The following is a 23,442-nucleotide window of genomic DNA, read 5'->3' as shown; positions in this document are numbered from 1 at the left end:
AGGCATTAAATAGGTTTTTGCTTCCTAGCTGCAAAGGATATCTACAGGGTATCTTTCAGTGTGCACTGAAATTTATGTAACATTCTCCAAATAGTAAAATATTCAATACTAAAATAGTCAGTTGGTTATTATAAAAATGTTTAAATGTGTACATATGAAATATACATGTCTACACACAAACTTATATGTGAAATAGGCAAAATAGAAGATAAATTTGAATTTATATAATACATTGATCCAAGCACAAACATGGTCATTTTCTCTAAACACCAGCTAAAATAGCTTTCTCCATTTATAAGAAACTCAGAACCCCAAAGACCTTCAAGTAAATGAGGTATCTTCCAATAAAATGAAACCTTTTATCAACTGTAAACATCCTTCATTCAGCCTGCCTAGAGGGTTGATATTAAAACTACAACTCTATCTTGAATCAGAAAAACAAAGAGTATGCTATGTCATTGACTCATCACTCAAGTTGTGACAATTTCCAGACAGTGAAAACAATGCCTCAATGAGGGAGGTGGGGGACCAGCCAGAAATGGCAGGAGGCAGAGGCAACAATTACCCCTCAGTGAGTCCCTTCCCCCATTGCTCCAGGAAGAAACACAAAATATGTAACTACTTCAAATCTTATTGTATGAGGCTAGGAAAAACCCTTACTTACCACAGGTGATAATTTCACATAGGCAGAAACACTTTCTACTTCCACATTACTTTTCTTCTGTAGCACCATAGTAAGTTCAAGAGGCAGCATGGTATGGTGGAAAAGAAAAAAAAGCTAGTGAATCTCAGTTCCATTGTGTGCTATTAACCGTAAAACTGCCATTTCCTCATTCGTGCAGTGGGTAGAGTAAGTAACACAGACCTAGACCAGGTTTTGCGGAGGTTAATGAGATAGTGTCACAGACCGTGAGAAGAGCACAAAGCATGCACTCCACGGAGGCTAGCTCCCATTTGCCCTCCCACTTCCTGTGTTTGCATTTCTTTTTAAAATCACTACTTTCAATGTATTGGAATCACATGTTTTGTTAGACTTTAGGGAATATCATATTGTAGCACTCTTTATTCTTAACCTTGGCTATCCGATAATTTAATAAGTCAGAGGAAGAGGGAACCTCAATGGTTTGCTAGTAATTACCATGTGCTTGCTGTTCCCTTCCCCTCCCAACAGCTGACATTTGAGTCTGGGCCACAGTAGAACAACCAAATGAAGGTTCTGGCGGGCACGGAGGACTGGCTGCCTTACAAATGCATGCCATTCATTACCCATTTGACTCAATGAAGCAGGGCACAGAATCCTTCCCTTCTGGCAAAGCTACTTACAGACATGTCTTACTGGTACGAGATCAGTATAAATACATCTTCCATTTTACAGATAGATAAATGGAGGCCTAGAGAAAAGACGGGACTTGCCAAAGTTCACACTGATAGCAGAATCCAGACCAAAACATAGATCTCCAGATTTCTAATCCAACCTTACTTCTAGCATATGAGACTGCTTCCAATCAGTAGTAGCGGTAGCAGCAGAATATTAAAAATAATGCCAATATGAACATTTCATTTGATAGAAATGCTACAGTCTGTTAATCTTTGTTCCAGGCACCATGCACATTATATACAATCTTTAGGACACCCACCTAGTAAAGCACTTACAATGCCTAATGCTTTAATCTTCAGAAGTTTGAATCATTATTTCTGATACCCACCTCCCTCAAAAGAGGATGAAACAACAAAACCCAGTGCGATATGTAACCATCTCTAATGATCCATTTCACCATGAGGATGGAAAAGGAAAATGAAATCCACCAAGTAGCTAACTTGCAACTTAACCATTGGGGCCAATGTCTTCTCTAAGACTTTTTATGAGCTAAGTCGTGTAAAACAAAACAAAACAAAACAAAACAAAACAAAACAAAACAAAACAAAACAAAACAGTCTGTTGACTGAAGCATTGTCTCCTTTTCCCTTTTGTGTCTACCATTTGGTGAAGACTCTAAGATGCTATAACATAGATAAATGCTGGCCTGTCCGTCTCTGATCAAAACAGCCCCTTCATGCCATGTTAGATGGCTTGAAGGAGAAGGGAAAGTAACACCATATCAACTCTCTCTGCTTTTTTATCTGTCTACCCAATAATCCCATCACCCTTTACATGAGCCAAATTGGACACACACCCATTTTCCTTTCTTATGGAGCTGCTGAGGCTCTCTTGAATTTTCTCTCATCTCACTGGTAAGCATTTGTAGTCCTAATTTTATAATGCGCAGGAATTTTCTTGCTCAAATTCAGTAGACTTCTGAAGTTTGGGTACTTCTTTTTTTTTCAGTCAGAATGTTTTCTCTTTTCCCTCTTTATCATTTTTCTTAACAAGAATCCCTTATACTTTTATTCCTTCTTTTCTATTTTTCTGGAATGTTCTTTCTATCAATTCTATTTGTCTTTATTTCCATCTCAGATGTATCATGGTGGACACAATAAACAGGCACCTGAAATGTCGTGTGTAAACAAGTTACATTTAAAATGCATCAGGGATCGCTTCTTGGCCTTTTGGCTAAGATCAAGTGTAAAAGGCATCAGGGAACCTTATCCTGCCCCACCCCCTGAATCATTTATACCGTGAATGGTCTTATAAACTGAACAAGCATTCCTTCAATAGAACAATTAAAAAATAGAAATAAAGAAAGAAGAAACAAGACATGTAATAGAAGAAACAAGGTACTTTCAAATCAACTGATATTATTTGCTACATTTCCTCTTGTCTTTCTTTGATGAGCTCCACAAGCCCACAATATTCACGACACCTGTTCAATTAAGTTTTAACAATCCAACCTTCTCTATTTTTACTCTCTGCATCCTTCTAGAGCTATAAAGAATATAAGCCATCTTTAATTGGAAAGGATGACAAACTGGAAACAGCATAGTGTTTGGGGCTAGAGGCTCTGGCTGCTATTCTGGTTCTTCTACTTCTATCGCAAGTGACTTCACATTTCACTTCCCCTTTCACCATTGCAAGTAACTTCAAATTTCAAAATCTTTTTTCCTTGTTTGAAAAAATGATAGTCAACACTTATTGAGAAAATTAAATCTCTTTCACTGACTTTTCTTAGTTTATTGGAAAGGCCTCTCCTTGGACACCCTCAATCATCCTATTTGGGGGCCAGGGGTTTACCCTTGGATCTTGGGTACTGTGAAATCCTGGCAAGTTTTGCTTTACCTTGTAACATCAACCTCTGAGTTTCTTTCATAAAGTGCTATGAGGCATTAAAATATTAAGCACATTACAATTCCTTTGTTTTGAAAGTTTTCTAAGAATTTCACAATTATCTTAAGATAATTGGAGGCACACTCAGTCCACACTGTGGGTGGACTGAGACTAGTGGTCACCATCCTGCAATGTTCCTCAAGGTCACCATCCTGCAATGTTCCTCAAGGTCACCATCCTGTAATGTTCCTCAAGGTTTCTAACATAGATGAAGAATTCAACAGATGTCTCTGTACTAACAACCTCATGTCTCAGCATCTCTGCCTAACATTTTACTTCATGTTTTCCTGTTCCTCTGCGTATCACTGCAAAAGAGATGTACATTAAGATTCTAATCATAATAATCTTTTATAGGCATTTATTTAGCAATTTGTCACAATTCAGAACACATAAAACTGAGTTGTTAGTATTTGGTCTTCTATTATATAAAGTAACTATCAGTATCTCTATCATATAGGTGGAGTAATCTGTAAGGTGACCAAGATAATACATACATACATACACACACACACACACACACACACACACAACCCTGAAGAAAATTTAGAATTAAATTAATCAGAACTACCTTCCATGATTGCGTTTCCTGTAAAATGAGAATAAAAATCGCCTCTACCTCACAGAATTATTAGGGAGATTAAACGAGAAGCTCTTAGTCCAGTGCCTGGTATATACAGTGTTTCCCCGAAAATAAGACCCAACTAGAAAATAAGCCCTAACATGATTTTTCAGGATGACATCCCCTGAATATAAGCCCTACTGTGTCTTTTGGAGCAAAAATTAATGTAAGACCTGGTCTTATTTTAGGGGAAACACAGTAGCAAAAGCTCAGTAAATATTATCATCTGCTATTATTAGAAGAAAAAGGATCATATCACTTACTTTTCAAGGATATTATCAGGATTATGTTGGAGAGTCTTGCTTTTTGACCTCTCTCTTTGCCCATTTATCTGGCTCACCACTGAAAGATTAATTTAATTAGAACTAGGCCTCATACCTCCTGCATAATAAGTGACTTCATGTCACCTATCATTTGTGACATATTAAGCATTCTCATAATTATTGTCTCCTCAGTCAGTCTTAAATTCTTGAGGACAGGGACTGAGTCTTACATTTCTTTATATTCCCTACAGCGACCTGCACAGTGTGTTGAACATAATAGATGTTCAATACATAGCTGTACTTTAAAAAAACCAGTTACCATTAGTAAAGAGCACCACAAGATTCCAAGAGCAAAGGAAGTTGGACAAGACTTCTTTGGGATTTAGCTCTCTTTACAGGAGTCTGCACACATTTACATGTGGAAGTTGAGTGGACTGCTGTGAGTATAATTACAAAGATGGCAAATAATTGGCTAGAGAACAAAGCAGGTGTGTGATACCTCAAAAATAAGTCCACAACTGAAAAATGGTGTGTAACATCTACTGTACTTCGAGGATTCTTCTTCCATAAAACTCTTACAGGTGCTTTAGAATTTTTTTTTCATACTAGGATTCATTCTAATACAGGAAAGATTCAAAGCTTGCCAAAACTTGGGAATTTACCATCCTATGTGAACATCACGATATTCAAGAAACATGACACAAGCTAAAAGAATGCTGCAAACTCTTCCAGAACCTTTCCTGCCTGACAAAGTGATAGTAACAAATTGAGGATTTCATATTAAAACGGAGAGAAGAGTGTCAGCTCTTAGCCACTAAGGTCCTTTCAGTTATACTATGTTGGACAGAGAAATAGGGCACTGTACCTTTCCTTGTTAATGGAAAATAATAAACTAATGTTTGTTTGCCCAAGGGGAGGAGGCTATAATGTTACTGTGCTTCCCTGAAAATAAGACCTAACCAGAAAATAAGCCCTAGCATGATTTTTCAGGATGATATCCCCTGAACATAAGCTCTAATGTGTCTTTTGGAGCAAAACTTAATATAAAACTGTCTTATTTTCGGGGAAACACGGGATAAGCCTGAGTTGCAACAGCAATGAGCTCAGAGTTTGGAGCTAGAAACTTGTGAGACTATCTCTATGAAAGTGCAAACATGTCCACATCTGTAAAATGGGAATACTAATAACCACTTCATTGGGGTTTTGAAGCGTTATATAGGCTAACAATGTGTACCCAAGGGCCAGGTACATAATAGGTGCTCAACAAAGATTTTATCTACTCAGGATATATACATAGGGGATTGTGACAATTATCCAGAGTTTGATAAAGGATGAAGACTAATTTTGCCCCGTTCTTTAAGGGAAAAGTCTTTTCGTATGCTTTTGGGTTACTATTGTTAAGGCCTCTGTCTAGACCTTAATATATAAGAACTTAATCTCTTACAAGGCTTATCTTTAGTGCCCTTCAATGAGATGAGAAGGGCCTCCTTAAACAGACACTTCACAGGTGAAAAAACAGAGGCCGGCCAGTCAGCTCACCCCAGCATTCTGATATTAACTGGCCAGGCACGGACTCTGGGTCTGTCTACGGAGGCCACAGGAAAGTGCTGCCAAGAAAGGGGCAATTCACCCCCATGCCAGACTAAATAAGAGCCTCAATATCTTACAGGAGGTCCATTTTCAAGCCCCGAGTCACGCCTGTGGGCCTGGACCAAGGCTGGACCCTGAGGGGTGCCCTCTGTCCTTTTCCAGATGCCATCCCCTCCCTTCCTCACACACCGGTGATTCTGTGCCCAGGACTCAGTCTGACGGCCCCCCTCTCCTCCCTCTGGCCAAACCCCAACCCAGCACCCTCAAGCACCCTGAGTGAGGATTCTGACGAGGAGAGGCCACCACCCAAGCCCCCCGGGAGAAGAGAAGCACTGCAACTCCAGCCATACTGTATCCTGGGGTCCCCGACACCCCCGCCCCCCCACCCCCCACCCCCCTCCAGAGCCCCTGGTCACTCACCGCGCATGGTCTGCTGCGGGCGGGGGCCGGTATGGCCCTGGTGGCCCGAGTGCTCTGGGACGCACGTGTTGCGATCCGGGGCTTCTCGGTGCCAGCGCCCCTCCTCCCGTCACCGCGCCGGCCGTGCAGACCCCAGGGGTGGGAACTTCCGCGCGGGGTGCAGCGGCGTGGCGGCGCGCAGGGGTCCGACCGCGGCTGCGGGCGGAGGGAAAGCGGCTGGAGATAGAATTCAGCTGCGCGACGCTGCCCCGCCGGCACCTGCGGTTTCCACGCAGGGGTCGAAGCGGGTCAGGGACCCGCTCCTCCGCTGGTGCGCTGTGCCCGTGTCGCCCTGAGCAAGGTAATTCTGTCTCCACACCTCCGTTTCCCCTGACGATATGTAAAACGCGGTGAGTAAAGCCTGTCCCCAAAGCCAGCGAGGACTGGCTGAGTCGATGTGGTGAATTCTGCGCCAAGATATGATAAGCTCTAGAAGACCATGTTCTGGGCTTTCACGGCCACAGAGACGTGGCGCTTGGTTGACACTCATTAGCTAACTTTCCTCAGAGAAACGGGCTTCCTCTGTGCTCTGGAGCGCCCTAGGGCCGTGATCTCCAGAGGGGGCAGAGTGCGGGACTGGGGCGTGGGAAGAAAAGACGAGAACTTGCTATCTAAAAAATTAGAAAGAAATGAACATCAACAGATGGCACGACACCGACCCTAAATGCTCCCATGTTCTATATGTTACAAGAGGGATTCGGAGGGAAGAGGGAAAACTGCACAGAATGCAGTGGGGTTGATGACAGTGGTGCCCTTAGGACAATATTTCATTGAATCCAGGGATTCATGAACTATAAGACACACCATTTTTTAATGTACCATTAAGAAATAAAAAGAACTGTTGCATAAAATATGGCATAATGCTTTCTTATCTCTTAGAATTTTTTTTTGGAACAACACAGTGATCAGATATTTACATAACTCACAAAGTGATAACCCCAACAAGTCTACTACCCACCACTAGGCATCCCTGTGACTATGTTTTTTAAATTATAGTTGACATTCCGTATTATTTTATCTTAGTTTTAGATGTACAGTGTGGTGGTCGGACAGCTATATCGTTTATGAAATGATCCCCCTAAGAAGTCTACCACCCATCTGACACTATACATAGTTTTTACAGTACTATTACTATTGACTGTATTCCCCACACTGTGCTTTACATCCCCGTGACTCTTGTAACTATCAATTAGTACTTCTTAATCACTTCACCTTTCTCACCAGCCCTCCAACCCCATCCTATCTGGTAACCATCAGTTTTTCCTCTGTAACCGTGGGTCTGTTTCTCTTTTGTTTTTTCATTTATGTTGTTTAGATTCCACATATAAGTGAGCTCATATGGTAGGTGTCTTTCTCAGTCTGACTTATTTCACAGCATAACACCCTCTAGGTCTATCCATGTTGTCACAAATGGTAATATCTCATTCTTATTTTGTGGCAGAGTAATATTCCATTGTATGTATGTACTACTTTATCCAATCACCTATTGATGGGCATTTTGGTTGTTTCTGTATCTCGGCTATTGTAAATAACACTGCAGTGAACATAGGGGTGCATATCTTTCTTCTAATTAGTGTTTTGGATTTCTTTGGATAAATACCCAGAAGTGGAATTGCTGAGTCATAGGTAGCTCTATTTTTAACTTTTTGAGGAACCTCCATACTGTTTTCCATAGCGGCTGCACCAATTTGCAATCCCCTCAAAGGGCACAGGAGTTCCCTTTTCTCCACATCCTTCCCAACACTTGTTGATTTCTTCACGATGGCCATTCTGACAGGTATGAGGTGATATCTCATTGGGGTTTTAATTTGCATTTGTCTGATGATTAATGACATTGAGCATTTTTTCATAAGTCTGTTGGCCATCTGTACATTCACTTTGGAGAAATGTCTATTTGGATCCGTTGCCCATATTTTAATTGGATTGTTTGTTTTTTTGGTGTTGAGCTGTATGAATTTTTTAAATAAATTTTGGCTATTAACCCCTTAATAAATGTATCATTGGTAAATATTTTCTCCTATTCTGTAGGATGCCTTTTGTTTTGTTGATGGTTTCCTTTGCTGTGCAAAAAGTCCTTAGACTGATGTAATCCCATTTGTTTATTTTTTTTCTTTTGTTTCCCTTACTCAAGGAGATATATTCAGTGAAAATATTACTAAGGTTAATGTCTCAGAGTTTACTGCCTATGTTTTCTTCTAAGAGTTTTATGGTTTCGGGTCTTACATTTAAGTCTTTAATCCATTTTGAGTTTATTCTTGTATATGGAGTAAGAAGATGATCCAGTCATTTTTTTTTTTTTTTGCATGTATCTGTCCAGTTTTCCCAGCACCATTTAATGAATAGACATTCTTTACCCCAATGTATATTCTTTTTTTGTAGTTGTTGTTTTGTTTTTCGTTTTTCAGTCACTGATTCGTTTATGCATTTTAAAACACTAGTAAGAGCCTACTACATGTCAGCCACTGTGTTTCAATCATAGTTTTTTTTTTTATTAGTTTCAGGTGTACAAGACAAAGCAATACTTAGACGTTTCTCATTTATATCCCTCACTCTGTGTGAAACCCCTCCCCCCATCCACTATCCCTCTGACGTCGCACAGAACCATTACATTTCCACTGTCTCTATTCCTAATGCTGTACTCCGCTTCTTGTAAGTATATACATATATACATATATATATACACATATACATATATATGTATATGTATATATATGTGTGTGTGTGTATATATATAAACGTGTAGTTGACATTCATTATTGTTCAACTTCAGCTTCAGGTGTACAATGCAGTGATCAGGCATCTACATCATCCCTGAGGTGGTCTCCCTAATGAGACAGTGTCCATTGGATACCCTACAAAATCTTTACAACATTATTGATTACATTCCCCAAATTAATTTTCAAAACCCCATGGCCATCTTGTGGTTACTGACTGTTTTCTAATCCCCTCACCTCCCCCCTCATCCCCACCCCCCCTCCCATCTAGCAACCCTCAGTTTTTCCTCTATGTCTCCAAAACTGTTTCTGATTAGTTCACTCACTTATTCTTTTCTTTAGATTCCACATGTAAGTGAGATCATATGGTATTTGTCTTTCTCTGTCTGACTTATTTCACGTAACATAATGTTCTCGAGGTCCATCCATGTTGTTGCAAATGGTAAGATTTCTTTCTTCTTTATGGCTGCGTAATACCCCATTGTATAAATGTACCAGTTTATTAATCCAGTCATCTACCGATGGGCATTTCGGTTGTTTCCATGTCTTGGCTATTGTGTATAGTGCTGCAATTAACATAGGAGTGCATAAAGTTTTTTGAATTGGAATTTTGGATTTCTCTGGATAGATACCTAGGAGTGGGATTGCTGGATCATAAGGTAGTTCCATTTTCAGATTTTTGAGATACCTCCATACTGTTTTCCATAGTGGCTGGACCAATCTGTAATCCCACCAACAGTGCACAAGGGTTCCCTTTTCTCCACATCCTTGCAAGCACTTGTTGTTTGTTGATTTATTGATGATAGCCATTTTGACTGGGGTGAGGTGGTATCTCATTGTGGTTTTTATTTGCATTTCTCTGATGGTTAGTGAGGTTGAGCATTTTTTCATATGTCTGTTTGCCATCTGTATGTCCTTTTTAGAAAAATGTCTCTTCATGTCCTCTGCCCATTTTTTAATTGGGTTGTTTGTTTTTTTGGAGTTGAGTAGAGTGAGTTTTTTATAAATTTGTGATATTAACCCCTTATCAGATATATCATTAGCAAATATCTTTTCCCATTCAGTATGATCCCTTTTGGTTTTATTGATAGTTTCCTTTGCTGTGAAAAAACTTTTTAGTTTGATGTAATCCCACATGTTTATTTTTTCTCTTACTTTCCTTGCCCAAGGGGATATATCAGTAAAAATCTTACTTGGGGTAATGTTTGTGAAGTTTCTTCCTATATTTTCTTCTAGGAATTTTATGGTTTCAGATCTTACATTTAAGTCTTTAAGCCATTTTGAATTTATTTTTGTATATGGTGCAAGGAGGTGGTCCAGCTTCATTTTTTTGCATGTGTCTGTCCAGGTTTCCCAGCACCATTTATTGAATAGACTGTCTTTACCCCACCGTACATTCTTGCTTCCATTGTCGTAGATTCAATGGCCATATAGGCATGGATTTATTTCTGGACTCTCTATTCTGTTCCATTGATTTATGTGTCTGTTTTTATGGCAGTACCATGCTGTTTTGGTTACTGTAGGCTTGTAGTATAATTTGATGTCAGGTATCGTTATACCTCCCACTTTGTTCTTATTTCTCAAGATTGCTGAGGCTATCTAGGGTCTTTTATGGTCTCATATAAATTTTAGGATTATGTGTTCTATTTCTGTGAAAAACATCATTGGTAGTTTGATAGGAATTACATTGAATACGTCTATTGCCTTAGGCAGTATGGACATTTTGACTATATTAATTCTTCCTATCCATGAACATGGTATGTGTTTCCATCTATTTGTATCTTCTTTAATTTCTCTCTTCAGTGTCTTATAATTTTCTGAGTACAGATCTTTCACTTCTTTGGTTAAATTTATTCCCAGGTATTTTATACTCTTTGAAGTAATTGTAAATGGGATTGTTATTTTTATTTCTCCTTCTGATGTTTTATTATTGGTATATATAAATGCAACTGATTTCTGAATATTAATTTTGTATCCTGCTACTTTACTAAATTCATCTATCAGCTCTAATAATTTCTTGGTGGAGTCTTTAGGGTTCTCTATATATAGTATCATGTCATCTGCATATAATGACAATTTTACTTCCTCCTTACCAATTTGGGTGCCTTTTATTTCTTTTTCTTGTCTGATTGCTGTGGCTAGAACTTCCAGCACTATGTTGAATAAAAGTGGAGAAAGTGGGCAACCTTGCCTTGTTCCTGATCTTAAGGGGAATGGTTTTAGCTTTTCCCCATTGAGTATGATGTTAGCTGTGGGTTTATCATATATGGCCTTTATTATGTTGAGATATGATCCCTCTATTCCCACTTTCTTAAGGGTTTTTTATCATAAATGGCTGTTGGATTTTATCAAATTCTTTTTCTGCATCTATTGATATGATCGTGTGATTTTTGTTTTTCATTTTGTTAATGTGGTGTATCACATTAATTGATTTGCGGATGTTGAACCACTCTTGCATACTAGGGATGAATCCCACTTGATCATGGTTTGTGATCTTTTTAATGTATTGCTGAATTCTGTTCGCTAATATTTTGTTGAGGATTTTTGCATCTATGTTCATTAGAGATATCGGACTGTAGTTTTCTTTTTTGGTAGTGTCTTTGTCTGATTTTGGGATCAGGGTGATAGTGGCTTCGTAAAAAGTGTTTGGGAGCCTTCCCTCCTGGATTTTTTGGAAGAGCTTGAGGAGAATAGGTGATAATTCTTTTTTGAACGTTTTGTAAAATTCACCTGTAAAGCCATCTGGTCCAGAGCTTTTGTTTGTTGGGAGATTGTTGATTACTGATTCAATTTCCCTGGTGGTAATCAGTCTATTCAGGTTTTCTGTTTCTTCTTGAGTTAGCCTTGGAAGGTTGTACGCCTCTAGAAATCTGTCCATTTCTTCCAGATTGTCAAATTTGTTGGCATATAGTTGCTCATAGTAATTTCTTAAAAGTTTTTGAATTTCTGTGGTGTCTGTTGTCACTTCTCTTTTATTTCTGATTTTATTAACTTGGGTCCTCTCTCTCTTTTTTAATGAGTCTGCCTAAAGATTTGTCGATTTTGCTTATCTTCTCTAAGAACCAACTCTTGGATTCATTGATCTTTTGTATTGTTTTTCTGGTTTCTATTTCATTTATTTCCACCTCTGATCTTTATTATCTCCTTACTTGTACTCCCTGTGGGTTTATTTTGCTGTTCTTTTTCCAGATCCCTTAAGTGTGAAGGTAAACTGTTGATTAGTGATTTTTCTTGTTTCTTTAGGTAGGCCTGCAATGCTATGAATTTCCCTCTTAGGACTGCTTTCACTGCATCCCATAGATTTTTGGGTCGTCATGTTTTCATTTTCGTTTGTCTCGAGATATCTTTTGATTTCTTCCTTGATCTCCTGGTTGACCCATTCATTATTTAGTAACATGTTTTTCAGCCTCCATGAATTGGTGTGTCTTACAGTTTGTTTTCCCTGTGGTTCATTTCTAATTTCATAGCACTGTGGTCAGAGAAGACAATTGGTATGATTTCAATTTTCTTAAATTTATCAAGACTTGTTTTGTGGCCTAACATATGGTCTATCTTAGAAAATGTTCCATGTGCGTTTGAGAAGAACATGTATTCTGCAGCTTTGGGGTGAAATGCTCTGAAAATATCAATTAAATCCAAGTGGTCCAATGTGTCATTTAAGGCCGTTGTTTCCAAATTGATTTTCTGTCTGAAGACCTGTCCCTTGTTGTCAGAGGTGTGTTGAAGTCCCCTACTATGATAGTGTTACTGTTGATCTCTGTCTTTATCTCAGTCAATATCTGTTTTATATATTTAGGTGCTCCTATGTTGGATGCATAGATGTTTACTAGGGTTATGTCCTCTTGTCAGATTGATCCCTTTATTATTATGTAGTGCCCATCTTTGTCTTTTAATATGTTCTTCATTTTAAAGTCTATTTTGTCAGATATAAGTGTTGCAACTCCAGCTTTTTTCTCATTTCCATTTGCATGAAATATCTTACTCCAGCCCTTCACTTTCAGCCTGTGTGTGTCTTTTGATCTGAGGTGAGTCTCTTTTATACAAGAGTCTTGCTTTCTTATCCACTCAGCCACCCTATATCTCTTGATTGGAGCATTTAATCCATTTACGTTTAAAGTGATTATTGATAGATACATACTTATTGCCATTTTAAAATTTGTAGTTAGATTGTTTTCATCTTTCTTCTATTTACAGAAGTCCTTTTAGTATTTCTTGCAATGCTGGCTTGGTGGTAATAAATTCCTTTAGCTTATTCTTTTCTGGGAAGCTCTTTATCTCTCCATCAACTTTAAATGATAGCCTTGCTGGATAAAGCAATCTAGGTTGTAGGCCTTTGTTTTCCATCACTTTAAGTATCTCCTCCACTCCCTCCTGGCCTTCAATGTTTCTGTAGAAAAGTCATTTGATAGTCTTATGGGAGTTCCCTTGTATGTAATACTCTGTCTTTCTCTTGCTTTTAGGATTCTCTCTTTGTCTTTAACCTTTGCCATTTTAACTATAATGTGTCTTGGTGTGGACCTCTTTGGGTTTATCCTGGTTGGAGCTCTCTGCACTTCCTAGGCTTGTATGTTGGTTTCCTTCACCAGATTAGGGAAGTTTTCGGACATTATTACTTCAAATATGTTCTCAATCCCTTGCTTCCTCTCTTCACCTTCTGGTATTCCTATGATGCGCATGTTGTTGCACTTGATGTTATCCCAGAGGTCTCTTAAACCATCTTCATTGTTTTTTATTCTTTTTTCTTTCTGTTGTTCTGTTTGGGTGATCTCTGCTAACTTGTCCTCTAAGTCGCTGATTCGATTCTCTGCTTCATCTAACCTGCTGTTAATTCATTCAAGTGAGCTCTTTATTTCAGTAATTGTGTTCTTTAGTTCTAACTGGTTGTTCATTATGATTTCTCTATCCTTCTTTATGTCATCTCTAAGCTCCTTAAACATTATCATCAGTGTCCTGAACTCTGTCTCGGATAGGTTGGTTACCTCTGTTTCATTTGGTTCCATTTCTGGAGGTTTCTTCTGTTCTTTTAATTGGGACATGTTTCTTTGTTTCCCCATTCTGGCTGACTCTCTGTGTTTGCTTCGATGTATTAGGTAGATCCCCTAGAGTTCTTAGTTCTTGCTGGGTTATTTTATGTAGAATGTGTCCTTTATATTTGACTTGCACTACTTCGTTCTTCTCCTCTGCGTGTGCTCCAAAGATGACTCTTGTGTTGTGTATATTGTCCTTCAAGTAATCCTTGCACGAGTCTCTTAGCTGTTCTGCGTGATGAGCAGAGAGTCCTTTGATGGGTTATAGATGTCCCGTTTGTGATAAGGTCCGGAGGAGAACTCAAAAAGTGCGCCCTGCTACTGCCATTCCTACGAATATTCTTGCCTTCTTTGTCATAGACTAAGTGACCAAATAGGTGTGGATTTATTTCTGGGCTCTCTATTTTTGGTTAAATTTATTCCTAGGTTATTTATTTATTTATTTGTTTATTTATATTGATGCTATTGTAAATGGGATTGTTTTCTTAATTTCTCTTTCTGATAGTTTGTTATTGGTGTATAAAATGCAACTGATTCCTGAATATTAATTTTGTATCCTGCTACTTGACTAAATTCATTTATCAGTTCTAATCGTTTTTTGGTGGAATCTCTGGGGATCTCCACAGATAGTATCATGTCATAGCACTTCCAGTACTATGCTGAATAAAAGTGGTGAATGTGGATGTCCTTGTCTTGTTCATGATCTTAAAGGGAATGCTTTTAGGTTTCCCCCATTAAGTATGTTAGCTGTGGGTTTGTCATATATGGCCTTTGTTACGTACAGGTATGTTCCCTCTATTCTCACTTTGCTGAGAGTTTTTAATGACAAATGGATGCTAGATTTTGTCAAATGCTTTTTCTGCATCAATTGATATGATCATATGATTTTTATTTTTCGTTTTGTTTATGTGGTGTGTCTTGTTAATTGATTTGCAGATATTGAACCAACCTTGCCTACTAAGAATAAATCCCCCTTGATTGTGGTGTATGATCTTTTTAGTGTATAGCTAAATTTGATTTGATAATATTTTGTTGAGGATTTTTGCATCCATATTCATCAGGGACGTCGGCCTATAATTTTCTTTTTTTTGTAATGTCTTTGGTTTTGGAATGAGAGTAATGGGGACCTCATAAGCTTGGGAACCTCCCTTTACCTTGTATTTTTTTGGAATAGATTGAGAAGGATAGGTGTTAATTCTTCTTTGCATGTTTGGTAGAAAACTCCTGTGAAGCCATCTGGTCTAAGACTTGTGTTTGGTGGGAGCTTGGTGATTACTGATTCAATTTCATCAGAAGTTATTGGTTGGTTCAGATTTTCTGTTTCTTCTTGATTCAGCCTTGGAAGATTGTATTCGCCTAGGAATTTATGCATTTCTTCCAGATTGTCCAATTTGTTGGAGTATAATTGCTCGTGGTGTTTTCTTAAATTTGTTTTGTATTTCTATGGTGTCCGTTGTCACTTCTCCACTTTATTTTCTGATTTTATTTATATTGGTCCTCTATTTTTTTCTTGATAAGTCTGGTTAATGGTTTATTAATTTTGTTTATCTTTTCAAAGAACCAGCTCTTGGTTTTATTGGTCTTTTGTTTTTTTTTTTTTTTTTTAGCCTCTATTTCATTTATTTCTGCTCTGATCTTTATTATTTCCTTCCTTCCTTCCACTTTGGGCTTTGTTTGCTGTTCTGTTTCCAGTTCTCTTATGTGTAAAGTTAGACTGTTTATTTGAAATTTTTCTTGTGTCTTTAGGTAGGCCTGCATTGGTATGAATTTCCCTTTTAGGACTGCTTTTGCTATGTCCTATTAGATTTTGGGTCATTTTGTTTTCATTTTTGTTTGTCTCAGGTATCTTTTGATTTTGATTTTTTCCTTAATCTCATTGTTAACCCATTCATTATAATAGTATATTAGTAGCATGTTATTTAGCCTTCATGTGTTTGTGTATTTTTCAGTTTTCTTTCTGTAATTGATTTCTAGTTTCATACCATTGTGGTTAGAAAAGACACTTGATATAATTTCAACCTTCCTAAGTTTATTGAGACTTGTTTTGTGGCCTAACATGTGGTCTATCTTGGAAAATATTCTATGAGTACTTGAAAAGAGTGTATATTCTGCTGCTTTGGGGTGAAATGCTCTAAAAATATCAATTAAATCCATCTAGTCTAGTGTGTTATTTAAGACTGCTGTTTCCTTGTTGATTTTCTGTCTGGAAGATCTGTCCATTGGTGTCAATGGGTATTAAAGTCCCCTACTATGATTGTATTTCTTAGAATATTTTTAATTAAAATTTCATTTATTGAAGTATTCCTGTAAGATTTATCTAGACATATATGTTTATTATGTATCACTCTTGTTCATTCAAAAAATAAAAAGGAAACCATATATAAGCAAAATAAATTGGTTAAAATATTCTTTAGATATATTCACATTCAGAGTCTAACACTCTGGATTACTTTTTTGTTTCACCCAATATCATCCTCGGTGACATGAGTGTTAATAAGGCAGCATTTCTTAAAAGAATGTCCCATTGTTGTCTTCCAGACCACTAAAACCAATCCAGGTTTGCTGAGCATGTGCAGAGCCAATTACATTAACCATATTGTTTGGGCAATAGGCATAAGATGAGATGTTAAATAAGAGAAATGTACATTTTAGAATCAACAACGTATAGTACATTGCTTTTATGACACTCTGACATATTGCAGTTTACATACGTCAGCAATTTATCTATGTGAACAATTTGGTCAAAATAAAGCTTTCAAATTGTAGAATCTTAACAGTGTGTAGCAAGATGGTGAATGATTGTGAAAATCATTTGCGACAAAGTTAATTTAGTTAAAAGTTAGTTATTTTTGTTGTATTTATCTTTTTTACAAAAAGCAAATATTCTAAATTTCCTAATCTTTTCTGTAGTGATGTATGTCTACTTAATAGATTTTTCTTGGGGAAAAAAAATATCTCAGCCTTCTTTGCCCTTCAAACTAAAGAATAACATTTTAACACTGACTGAGAGAGTGCTATGAAGAGAACATTTGAAAACAAATATTTCAAAATGTTGCCATTAGTGTGAGTGTGAGTGTGTGTGTGTGTGTGTGTGTGTGTGTGTGTGTGGAGGGTTGCTAAAAATTATGTAAATTTGTCATCTACAAAAAAAAAAATACCCTTGGAAACAATTTGCTATTTTGTTTCAATTTTTCAATTGAGTATTTCAGTGAATTTTGAACCCATTTGTTAAAAAAAATGAAAATGCAGCTGCTTCTGATTAGTTTGAAAGGTAACTAAATATTAGTAATTAGCTTGTATAATTCATGGATTAGTTTATTTTTCAATAATTTTTAGTGAGAAGAAAAGCTCTTATTTTGTTAATAAATTATTCCAAAAATGTATTTTACTCTTTATCTCATTTTAAAATTTAATTTATTTTTGTGTATGTTTTACAATATATATTATAAATATATATTTATACTATATATTACTTATAAAATTTATAAGTAAATGAAAACACAATTGAACATGTATTGGGGATGTATCCTCAAATCCCTTTTTTCTGATGGTGTGCACAATCTAAAATGTTTATTTTAGATTGTTTATTGGTCTATTAACTTTCATTGCAGCATCTTACAAAATTGCTAACGCAGACATAAGATGGTGTTCCAAATGCATTCTGAGACATTTTCTTTAGGGGAACAGATGAGAGGACTTGAATCTGATTGTTAAGCAAGCAAAACAAATTATAGTACAATAAGATGCAGGCAAAATTGGTGGATTTCATTATTCTCTTCTTTTCCGCAGATGCAGATAAATCAGATTACCAATCTCACATAAATATTTTTAGAGAAATTATCATTTTCTAGGACATCAGTATATCATTCAATTTAGAGTTAAATATCAAGGGAAGACTTGTGCTAATAGTTATTGATAACGGCAATTCTCTTCATCTCTCCTGCATCTGCTCTGTGTTATAAGCTCCACAAGTGCAAGGACTGTATCTGTGTGGTTTGCTCCCGTATCTTCAGCACATGGCACAGTGAGTGACACTGAACAGGTGCTCAACAAATATTTAGAGTTGAACTGACTTGTTCGGGAGACATTTCACTGTCCTTGGTTATAGGGGGTATTGAATCTTCAAAATTTTCAACAGAGTTTTAACAATGTAGTTGGAAAGTTATATGTATATACTTGCATAGTTTTTCTTTGCAAATTGGTGACCTCCCATATGGAATCTAACCATCTGTAGAGGCCTTTCTATTTTCTTCCTTTCTCTTCCTTCTCCTCCTTTTAATATCTGGAGAGAGTTTTCCTAGTAGATGCATGTCTGTTGTCAGAGATTGCCTGTCTAGTTTCGGGGAGGAGGCAGTGAATTCTTGATTCTGTGTTTTTTGAGAACAAGCCCTAGATCTTCTGGAGAGTACCTAAGGAAGCAAGAGCCTAACATACAAACCAAAGTATCAGCCTGTGATTGTTAGGGTGATATTTTATGCCGGTGGGGATGAGGTGGCCTTCTGCACAGCTGTAGTTACATGAATGTACTTGCAAATCAAAAGCTTAATTAAACCACAGTGACAGTGACAAAGACTTTTCTAGGAAATGCTAATTCAGTTTCCATTTCTGGTACTTTTCCATTCCTTCGAATGTCTGTTTTGGTTTGCTGTAGATACCAAAAGCCCTGAAAATACTTACTCACACTGTGCTGTGAACAACTGAGTATCATTTGTCAGAATAAATATTAAGAGATGGTTGCCAACACAGTGATTTCTGGCATCAGACAAATGCTGGCACCCAGCTAAGCTTGGTAAGAAGGTTTTTACATCCCTTTGAACATTTTACTTATAATAAGGAGATCAGAATCTAAGATTCATCTTTGCTGCTTCACTTTACAAAAGTTTTATTTCTAAAAGTTTTCACTTAATTATTAATTTTACTCATCCGTCCAAAGTGTTACACTTAAAGGACACCAACATAACTACTAAATGTACCCGTAATGTCATATGTTGAAAGGCTTATATAAAATAGTATAGTGCCAGATTCTTAGATTATCAGAAACCCCCAAAGATTCTTAAAACGCAGAATTGTAACTTTTTCACAACTGACAGGTAGCAAGCACAGATGTTGTTTGTAGTTGAACAAACCACGTGGAAAATCCCATTTCTTGGATAGGAGCAGTGCATTTCCAAGAGGTTTCTAGGTTGCCAGAAGCCTTCTTAAATGAAAATAAAGGTTAAAGAGCAAAATGAGAACATGAAGCAAATTTAAAACACTGACATTATGTAGCCCACACGTAACCAGTTATAAACATATAAATACACACATACATACATGCATGCATACAAAACACTGACAGCCGTAGGGGCGCACACAATATAAACTTGATTCACAATGTGGCTCTGCTATTCTCAAAACTAAATCTAAGAGACCTATGAGTTATAGGATTCACAGATTCCATAATATGATGGCATATAACCTGGTTGTCAGAGGCAGAACTTTTGGTGGCCCAATAGAAGGTGTTTCACGGGTTCTTATAAAGAGGGAGTGATTCGCATAAAAGACAAATTTCTCGCAAACATTCTTACATAAAACCTTAATTATTTATTTATTTTGCTCACGAGTTCTTTAGTGAAAGCCTCATGAAGAGCACTCTAGAACATGGATACTTGGTGAGCATTAAGCATTTTTTTTCTTTATTTCAGTATTTTAGACTCCAAATATCCCTTTGCGCCATGCTTCCCATATGTAGAAAATATTCTCTGATTTCCCAAGTGAGACAACCCAAAATCCTGCCCTGTCACTGCACCCAGCTCAGAGTTAAGCTCTTTGTGTGGTGAGCAGCGGTTTATAATCCCCAAACATGTGTTACCTGCATCCCACTCTCCCACCCACAATGTAAAATGGTACAACGGGAACAATGAATGCTCTCCCCTTTGGAAAGGAGAAAAATGTGAGACACTGGACATCTCAGGGCTGAAGCACTACTGCCTGCTGGGTGATGTATTAGTGTTTTTGATTTCGGCCTATAGGACCTCTGCCAAAACTGAGACAGGAATTATCTCAATTAAGTATCTGTTTCTACAAGTCAAACACAACAGCATTATAACAAATTTTAATGATTTGTCCTCTCCCCTCCAACTCTCCTCCAAAAGTAATACTTTTGTGAGAATCTTTCCACATTTTTCTTCATGCCTTTATAGATGTATACAAGCATGATAGTCTTTTCTTTTGCATTAAACAAAAATTGAGCCATGCTATCCATCTATCATTCTATCTATCTGTCTTTTGATTTTACTTACTACATGGCACGAACTTCATTCCATAACATACATAATAGATTTAACTCATTTTTTTCAATAGCTTCAAGTATTCTCTACTATGTATGGACATAGATTTAGTCGACTATTCTCTTATAGTTCTTCAAGTTTTTTCCAATTTCCCCCAAAATAAAAATATTCTTACACATATACATGTATAAATATATGGTGCTTTTATTTGTGTGTAATAGAATCTCACATATGACTTGTTGAATTAAAGGGTATGTATGAGCTTTTCCATTTTAATGGATTATGCCTGTTTATTATCCAAACTGTAGTAATTTATACTCCTAGCATACCACATTATCACTAACAGTGAATGCCATACACCTTATGTAATTTTTATCAATCTAACGTGAGAAATGGCATTGCATTGCTTTAAAATATATGTCCTTGACTATGAACATCTTTTCATATGTCTGATAATTTTTACAATTATGTGTTATTAAATTATCTTAGTCTACCTTCAAATAGTATGTAATGCAAGAACTTTACAACAGTATACTCCCGTCTTTATGCTATTTCTATGCTATTATACATTTTATTTTTACTTTTATTATAAGCTTCACAATACATTGTTACTACTTTTGTTTTAACTATTCATCTTTTTAAAAAATTTAAAAATACGAAACAAAGCTTTTGTTTTCTATTTTTGCGACATATTTATGCTTGCCTGCACCCTTCATTACTTCGTATATTCAAAGTTTCCGCTGGGTATCATACTTCCACGTAAAGAAATTCATTTAACGTTTCCTATCGTGCAGGTGTGCTACTGACAAATTTTTTCAGCTTTTGTGTGTCTAAAAATGTCTTTATTTCACCTTTATTCTTAAAGATTTTTTTTTTTTTACTGTATATAAAATGATGGGTTTTTTCCTCCCTGGCATATTAAAGATATTATTCCATGGTCTTCTGCTTGCATTGTTTTCAGTGAGAAGTCAGTGAAACTCTATCTTGTTTTCCTGTATGTTTTCAAGATCTTCTCCTTGTCACTGATTTTCAATATTATATTATGATGTGCCTTGGTATGGTTTCCTTGATGTATGTATATTATGCTTAAGGTCTGTTGTGCTTGTTAGATTTGTGGGTTTCTAGTGTTTGCAAAATTTGAAAAATTTTTCAGACATTATTGCTTCAAATGTTCTATTTCCACTTCTAAATTCCAATTATACAGTTTTAGAGTGCTTTATATTGTCTCACAGTTCACTGAGGCTCTGTTGTGTGTTTTCCCCAGCTTTTTAACTCTCTTTGCTTCAGTTGCTATGTCTTCAAATTTATTGCTTTCTTCTGCATTGTCAAATCTGTTATATGCATCCATTTAGTTTTATATAAAATGTTAAAATACGTGTATTTATCAGCTCTAGAAGTCCCATTTGGTCATTGTTTCATGGTTTCCATTTCTCTTATTATCTATTTTTCCTATAAATCATTGGGTACATTTATGGTAGTTGTAGTAAAGTCCTCATCTGTTACTTCTATCATCTCTGCTAATTCTGGGTGTATTTCTATTGCCTGATTTTTCTCCTACTTATGAATCACATTAATTGTGCTTCTTTGCCCATCTAGTAATTTTTTTACTGAACTCTAAGATTGTAAATGTTTAACTTTACAAAAGCTAAAATATTTGTTGTCCGGTCCTTTACAGAAAAAGTTCGTTGACCCTGTCCTAGATGTATAGAATTATGTTGCGTATACTTGTCAGTACATGTAATACACAGCATGCAATTATCTTGTAAAGTACTACCCACCCACCCCCTTTTATAATTAATACATCAGTACATTTTTTCTCAATTAGGCAAGAGTCAAGAATACAAAAGAGTGAAAAACAAAATATGAACAATCCCCTTTGTTTCCCACCCCCATCACCAACTCAACAATTGTCGACCTTTGGTTTAGGGAGATTTTAGTTCTCTCTTAATCTCTATCAATCCTTCCGCACTATGCTTCGATAGTGACACTTTCTATTTTTTCAATTTATAGAAAGTTCCAAGCAAACACAACTTTGAGCTGCTCTACTGTGAACAATTTCTAATCTCCACATGCACTTCCTATTAATTGTATTCACAAATATACAGCTTTCTTTGTGTGGGTGTATTTGGGACCATAGTGTACATATTGTTTTTTTACTAGCATTATTCACATTGGAGTTCTTTTCATGTCCAGATGTGTACGAGTATGTCCACCTCATACTTTTCTTAAACAATTTCATCACAACTCTTGTACAGATAGGCCACAATTCATGAACTATTTCCATTCTAGTGGACATTTTAACTTGTAATTTTCTATTACTACACATAATATTGCAAGAAACGCCCTTTATATAGTTTATGTACTTCTTTTTGAACATATGTAGCTATTTCATGGGATAAAGTTTTGGAAGCAGAATTTCAGCATCAGGGAAAGTGCGTGTTTGCAATTGATATATAAAATATTAGTTTCAGGTATACAATATAATAATTCAATATATGTACATATTGTGAAATGATCACCACAATAAGTGTAATTAATATTTATCACCACACAGACATTTTTTTCTTGTGATGAGAACTTTTACGATTTACTATCAGCAACTTTCAAATAACAATACAGTATTATTAACTGTAGTCACCATGCTGTATATTACATTCCCATGACTTATTTATTTTATAGCTGGAAGTTGGTACTTTTTAACCCACTTTGCCTATTTTGCCCACCTCTCACTCCCCCACCTCTGGAGCCCTGAATCTGTTCTCTGTATCCATGAGCTTGGTTTTTATTTGTTGCTTGTTTTTCAGATTGCACATATCCGTGAGATCATGTGGTATTTTCTGTCTGACATATTTCATTGAACATAATGCCTTCAGTGTCCATCCATGTTGTTGCAGATGGCAAGATTTCCTTCTTTTTTATGGATGAATAATATCCCATTGTCTATATATACCACATTTTGTTTATCCATTCATCCATCAGAGGACATTTAAAGTTGCTTCCTTATCTTGCCTGTTGTAAATAATGCTGCAATAAATATGGGGGTGCAGATATCTTTTGGAGGTCATGTTTTTGTTTTCTTCAGATAAATACCGAGAAGTGGGATTTCTGGTCATATGGTGGTTCTTTATATTTTTAATTTTTGAGGAACCTCCATTCTGTTTTCCATAGTGGTGACACCAATTTACCTTCCCACCAACAGTGTACAAGGGTTCTCTTTTCTCCACATCTTTGCCAAACTT

The 23,442-nt window shown here is 36.6% G+C and overlaps 2 protein-coding genes across 4 annotated transcripts in view; one reads left to right on the top strand and one right to left on the bottom strand.

Moving 5' to 3' along the window:
* The window catches only part of IL12RB2 (interleukin 12 receptor subunit beta 2), a 70,119-nt gene extending 63,143 nt beyond the window's left edge, over nt 1-6,976 (bottom strand). The window contains exons 1-2 of one of the 3 annotated variants that reach the window (XM_088791192.1): nt 6,155-6,976; nt 665-721 (exon numbers count right to left, since the gene is read on the bottom strand). The gene's annotated coding sequence lies outside the window, so the exon portion shown is untranslated. The remainder of the gene's footprint in view (nt 1-664; nt 722-6,154) is intronic. The other 2 variants (XM_074334919.2, XM_074334920.2) reach the window with 2 other exon arrangements.
* Nucleotides 6,356-23,442, top strand: part of C14H1orf141 (chromosome 14 C1orf141 homolog) — a 163,148-nt gene continuing 146,061 nt past the window's right edge. The window contains exon 1 of the mRNA XM_019730956.3: nt 6,356-6,494. The gene's annotated coding sequence lies outside the window, so the exon portion shown is untranslated. The remainder of the gene's footprint in view (nt 6,495-23,442) is intronic.

The sequence above is a fragment of the Rhinolophus sinicus genome, chromosome 14 (genome assembly GCF_057876585.1).
Source record: "Rhinolophus sinicus isolate RSI-liver-muscle chromosome 14, RSI-T2T, whole genome shotgun sequence".
Lineage (NCBI taxonomy): Eukaryota > Metazoa > Chordata > Mammalia > Chiroptera > Rhinolophidae > Rhinolophus > Rhinolophus sinicus.
The sequence above is the reverse complement of the archived record's forward strand: the minus strand, read 5'-3'. Positions and strand labels throughout refer to the sequence as shown.